Source organism: Salmo trutta, chromosome 28 (assembly GCF_901001165.1).
Source record: "Salmo trutta chromosome 28, fSalTru1.1, whole genome shotgun sequence".
NCBI lineage: Eukaryota > Metazoa > Chordata > Actinopteri > Salmoniformes > Salmonidae > Salmo > Salmo trutta.
The window spans coordinates 43166474-43172473 of NC_042984.1; the positions used below are offsets into that span (position 1 = coordinate 43166474).

Here is a 6000-nt window from a genome sequence, read left to right on the forward strand (position 1 = left end):
CTTTTCAATGCAACAAGAACAAAGCCTTATTTCGGGAATTTGCGAACATTTCCAAATTAGCTGAGCTAATGAAATTAAACGATCACAAAGAGACTCGACCCTTCAATATTGTGGTTAGAAGGCAAGTGCCTTTTCAACTATTCCAGGATGTCCACTCAAGTTTCTGCTATATGACATCATACAGACTTTGCTTTGCAACAATAGACATCAACATTTTGGACCTGTCCGAATGAGGAAAGATGGTGAGTTTTGACAAGTACGAAGAGACTCGATCCTTCAATCTTGTGATACAGAATCAAACACAATGTTTCTCAGGCCTCAAAGTCTTAAGATTATTAAAGTTGCATAACAATCTCCTAGCTTTTCATTTCCAAATGAATTGAGCTATTCAATTTAAACAACCACGAAGGGACTCGAACCCTTAATCTTCTGATTCGAAGTCAGACGCCTTATCCATTAGGCCACGCAGTCTACATCATCTGGACCTATATGACATCGTACAGACTTTGCTTTGCAACAATAGACATCAAAATTGTGAACCTGTCTGAATGAGGAAAGTTAGTGATATTTAACAAGTACGAAGACACTCTATCACTCCATCTTGCGATGCAGAATCAGAAACAATATCTCTCAGGCCTCGCAGTCCTTGATTATCAAAGTTGCATAACAATGTCCAAGCTTTTCAATGCAACAAGAACAAAGCCTTATTTCGGGAATTTGCGAACATTTCCAAATTAGCTGAGCTAATGAAATTAAACGATCACAAAGAGACTCGACCCCTCAATATTGTGGTTAGAAGGCAAGCGCCTTTTCAACTATTCCAGGATGTCTACTCAAGTTTCTGCTATATGACATCATACAGACTTTGCTTTGCAACAATAGACATCAACATTTTGAACCTGTCCGAATGAGGAAAGATGGTTATTTTTGACAAGTACGAAGAGACTCGATCCTTCAATCTTGTGATACAGAATCAAACACAATGTTTCTCAGGCCTCAAAGTCTTAAGATTATTAAAGTTGCATAACAATCTCCTAGCTTTTCATTTCCAAATGAATTGAGCTATTCAATTCAAACAACCACGAATGGACTTGAACCATTAATCTTCTGATTCGAAGTCAGACGCCTTATCCATTAGGCCACGCAGTCTACATCATCTTGACCTATATGACATCATACAGACTTTGCTTTGCAACAATAGACATCAAAATTGTGAACCTGTCTGAATGAGGAAAGTTAGTGATATTTAACAAGTACGAAGACACTCTATCACTCCATCTTGCGATGCAGAATCAGAAACAATATCTCTCAGGCCTCGCAGTCCTTGATTATCAAAGTTGCATAACAATGTCCAAGCTTTTCAATGCAACAAGAACAAAGCCTTATTTCGGGAATTTGCGAACATTTCCAAATTAGCTGAGCTAATGAAATTAAACGATCACAAAGAGACTCGACCCCTCAATATTGTGGTTAGAAGGCAAGTGCCTTTTCAACTATTCCAGGATGTCTACTCAAGTTTCTGCTATATGACATCATACAGACTTTGCTTTGCAACAATAGACATCAACATTTTGGACCTGTCCGAATGAGGAAAGATGGTGATTTTTGACAAGTACGAAGAGACTCGATCCTTCAATCTTGTGATACAGAATCAAACACAATGTTTCTCAGGCCTCAAAGTCTTAAGATTATTAAAGTTGCATAACAATCTCCTAGCTTTTCATTTCCAAATGAATTGAGCTATTCAATTTAAACAACCACGAAGGGACTCAAACCCTTAATCTTCACATTCAAAGTCAGACGCCTTATCCATTAGGCCACGCAGTCTACATCATCTGGACCTATATGACATCATACAGACTTTGCTTTGCAACAATAGACATCAAAATTGTGAACCTGTCTGAATGAGGAAAGTTAGTGATATTTAACAAGTACGAAGACACTCTATCACTCCATCTTGCGATGCAGAATCAGAAACAATATCTCTCAGGCCTCGCAGTCCTTGATTATCAAAGTTGCATAACAATGTCCAAGCTTTTCAATGCAACAAGAACAAAGCCTTATTTCGGGAATTTGCGAACATTTCCAAATTAGCTGAGCTAATGAAATTAAACGATCACAAAGAGACTCGACCCCTCAATATTGTGGTTAGAAGGCAAGAGCCTTTTCAACTATTCCAGGATGTCTACTCAAGTTTCTGCTATATGACATCATACAGACTTTGCTTTGCAACAATAGACATCAACATTTTGAACCTGTCCGAATGAGGAAAGATGGTGATTTTTGACAAGTACGAAGAGACTCGATCCTTCAATCTTGTGATACAGAATCAAACACAATGTTTCTCAGGCCTCAAAGTCTTAAGATTATTAAAGTTGCATAACAATCTCCTAGCTTTTCATTTCCAAATGAATTGAGATATTCAATTTAAACAACCACGAAAGGACTCAAACCCTTGATCTTCTGATTCGAAGTCAGACGCCTTATCCATTAGGCCACACAGTCTACATCATATGGACCTATATGACATCATACAGACTTTGCTTTGCAACAATAGACATCAAAATTGTGAACCTGTCTGAATGAGGAAAGTTAGTGATATTTAACAAGTACGAAGACATTCTATCACTCCATCTTGCGATGCAGAATCAGAAACAATATCTCTCAGGCCTCGCAGTCCTTGAATATCAAAGTTGCATAACAATGTCCAAGCTTTTCAATTCAACAAGAACAAAGCCTTATTTCGGGAATTTGCGAACATTTCCAAATTAGCTGAGCTAATGAAATTAAACGATCACAAAGAGACTCGACCCCTCAATATTGTGGTTAGAAGGCAAGTGCCTTTTCAACTATTCCAGGATGTCTACTCAAGTTTCTGCTATATGACATCATACAGACTTTGCTTTGCAACAATAGACATCAACATTTTGGACCTGTCCGAATGAGGAAAGATGGTGAGTTTTGACAAGTACGAAGAGACTCGATCCTTCAATCTTGTGATACAGAATCAAACACAATGTTTCTCAGGCCTCAAAGTCTTAAGATTATTAAAGTTGCATAACAATCTCCTAGCTTTTCATTTCCAAATGAATTGAGCTATTCAATTTAAACAACCACGAAGGGACTCAAACCCTTGATCTTCTGATTTGAAGTCAGACGCCTTATCCATTAGGCCACGCAGTCTACATCATCTGGACCTATATGACATCATACAGACTTTGCTTTGCAACAATAGACATCAAAATTGTGAACCTGTCTGAATGAGGAAAGTTAGTGATATTTAACAAGTACGAAGACACTCTATCACTCCATCTTGCGATGCAGAATCAGAAACAATATCTCTCAGGCCTCGCAGTCCTTGATTATCAAAGTTGCATAACAATGTCCAAGCTTTTCAATGCAACAAGAACAAAGCCTTATTTCGGGAATTTGCGAACATTTCCAAATTAGCTGAGCTAATGAAATTAAACGATCAGAAAGAGACTCGACCCCTCAATATTGTGGTTAGAAGGCAAGAGCCTTTTCAACTATTCCAGGATGTCTACTCAAGTTTCTGCTATATGACATCATACAGACTTTGCTTTGCAACAATAGACATCAACATTTTGAACCTGTCCGAATGAGGAAAGATGGTGATTTTTGACAAGTACGAAGAGACTCGATCCTTCAATCTTGTGATACAGAATCAAACACAATGTTTCTCAGGCCTCAAAGTCTTAAGATTATTAAAGTTGCATAACAATCTCCTAGCTTTTCATTTCCAAATGAATTGAGATATTCAATTTAAACAACCACAAAAGGACTCAAACCCTTGATCTTCTGATTCGAAGTCAGACGCCTTATCCATTAGGCCACACAGTCTACATCATATGGACCTATATGACATCATACAGACTTTGCTTTGCAACAATAGACATCAAAATTGTGAACCTGTCTGAATGAGGAAAGTTAGTGATATTTAACAAGTACGAAGACATTCTATCACTCCATCTTGCGATGCAGAATCAGAAACAATATCTCTCAGGCCTCGCAGTCCTTGAATATCAAAGTTGCATAACAATGTCCAAGCTTTTCAATGCAACAAGAACAAAGCCTTATTTCGGGAATTTGCGAACATTTCCAAATTAGCTGAGCTAATGAAATTAAACGATCACAAAGAGACTCGACCCCTCAATATTGTGGTTAGAAGGCAAGTGCCTTTTCAACTATTCCAGGATGTCTACTCAAGTTTCTGCTATATGACATCATACAGACTTTGCTTTGCAACAATAGACATCAACATTTTGGACCTGTCCGAATGAGGAAAGATGGTGAGTTTTGACAAGTACGAAGAGACTCGATCCTTCAATCTTGTGATACAGAATCAAACACAATGTTTCTCAGGCCTCAAAGTCTTAAGATTATTAAAGTTGCATAACAATCTCCTAGCTTTTCATTTCCAAATGAATTGAGCTATTCAATTTAAACAACCACGAAGGGACTCGAAACCTTAATCTTCTGATTCGAATTCAGACGCCTTATCCATTAGGCCACGCAGTCTACATCATCTGGACCTATATGACATCGTACAGACTTTGCTTTGCAACAATAGACATCAAAATTGTGAACCTGTCTGAATGAGGAAAGTTAGTGATATTTAACAAGTACGAAGACACTCTATCACTCCATCTTGCGATGCAGAATCAGAAACAATATCTCTCAGGCCTCGCAGTCCTTGATTATCAAAGTTGCATAACAATGTCCAAGCTTTTCAATGCAACAAGAACAAAGCCTTATTTCGGGAATTTGCGAACATTTCCAAATTAGCTGAGCTAATGAAATTAAACGATCACAAAGAGACTCGACCCCTCAATATTGTGGTTAGAAGGCAAGCGCCTTTTCAACTATTCCAGGATGTCTACTCAAGTTTCTGCTATATGACATCATACAGACTTTGCTTTGCAACAATAGACATCAACATTTTGAACCTGTCCGAATGAGGAAAGATGGTTATTTTTGACAAGTACGAAGAGACTCGATCCTTCAATCTTGTGATACAGAATCAAACACAATGTTTCTCAGGCCTCAAAGTCTTAAGATTATTAAAGTTGCATAACAATCTCCTAGCTTTTCATTTCCAAATGAATTGAGCTATTCAATTCAAACAACTACGAATGGACTCGAACCATTAATCTTCTGATTCGAAGTCAGACGCCTTATCCATTAGGCCACGCAGTCTACATCATCTTGACCTATATGACATCATACAGACTTTGCTTTGCAACAATAGACATCAAAATTGTGAACCTGTCTGAATGAGGAAAGTTAGTGATATTTAACAAGTACGAAGACACTCTATCACTCCATCTTGCGATGCAGAATCAGAAACAATATCTCTCAGGCCTCGCAGTCCTTGAATATCAAAGTTGCATAACAATGTCCAAGCTTTTCAATGCAACAAGAACAAAGCCTTATTTCGGGAATTTGCGAACATTTCCAAATTAGCTGAGCTAATGAAATTAAACGATCACAAGAGACTCGACCCCTCAATATTGTGGTTAGAAGGCAAGTGCCTTTTCAACTATTCCAGGATGTCTACTCAAGTTTCTGCTATATGACATCATACAGACTTTGCTTTGCAACAATAGACATCAACATTTTGGACCTGTCCGAATGAGGAAAGATGGTGAGTTTGACAAGTACGAAGAGACTCGATCCTTCAATCTTGTGATACAGAAATCAACACAATGTTTCTCAGGCCTCAAAGTCTTAAGATTATTAAAGTTGCATAACAATCCCTAGCTTTTCATTTCCAAATGAATTGAGCTATTCAATTTAAACAACCACGAAGGGACTCAAACCCTTGATCTTCTGATTTGAAGTCAGACGCCTTATCCATTAGGCCACGCAGTCTACATCATCTGGACCTATATGACATCATACAGACTTTGCTTTGCAACAATAGACATCAAAATTGTGAACCTGTCTGAATGAGGAAAAGATTTAGTGATATTTAACAAG

At 37.9% G+C, this 6000-nt stretch overlaps 5 non-coding genes across 5 annotated transcripts; all 5 read right to left on the reverse strand.

Annotated features, from left to right (window-relative positions):
• Positions 1-398: 398 nt before the first annotated feature.
• On the reverse strand, positions 399-471 carry trnar-ucg (transfer RNA arginine (anticodon UCG)). The gene has a single exon. It is a non-coding gene; the product is annotated as a tRNA-Arg (tRNA).
• A 605-nt stretch (positions 472-1076) lies between these two features.
• trnar-ucg (transfer RNA arginine (anticodon UCG)) lies at positions 1077-1149 on the reverse strand. The gene has a single exon. It is a non-coding gene; the product is annotated as a tRNA-Arg (tRNA).
• A 1961-nt stretch (positions 1150-3110) lies between these two features.
• trnastop-uca (transfer RNA opal suppressor (anticodon UCA)) lies at positions 3111-3183 on the reverse strand. Its single transcript has one exon. It is a non-coding gene; the product is annotated as a tRNA-Sec (tRNA).
• A 1961-nt stretch (positions 3184-5144) lies between these two features.
• trnar-ucg (transfer RNA arginine (anticodon UCG)) lies at positions 5145-5217 on the reverse strand. The gene has a single exon. It is a non-coding gene; the product is annotated as a tRNA-Arg (tRNA).
• A 602-nt stretch (positions 5218-5819) lies between these two features.
• Positions 5820-5892, reverse strand: trnastop-uca (transfer RNA opal suppressor (anticodon UCA)). The gene has a single exon. It is a non-coding gene; the product is annotated as a tRNA-Sec (tRNA).
• Positions 5893-6000: the final 108 nt, after the last annotated feature.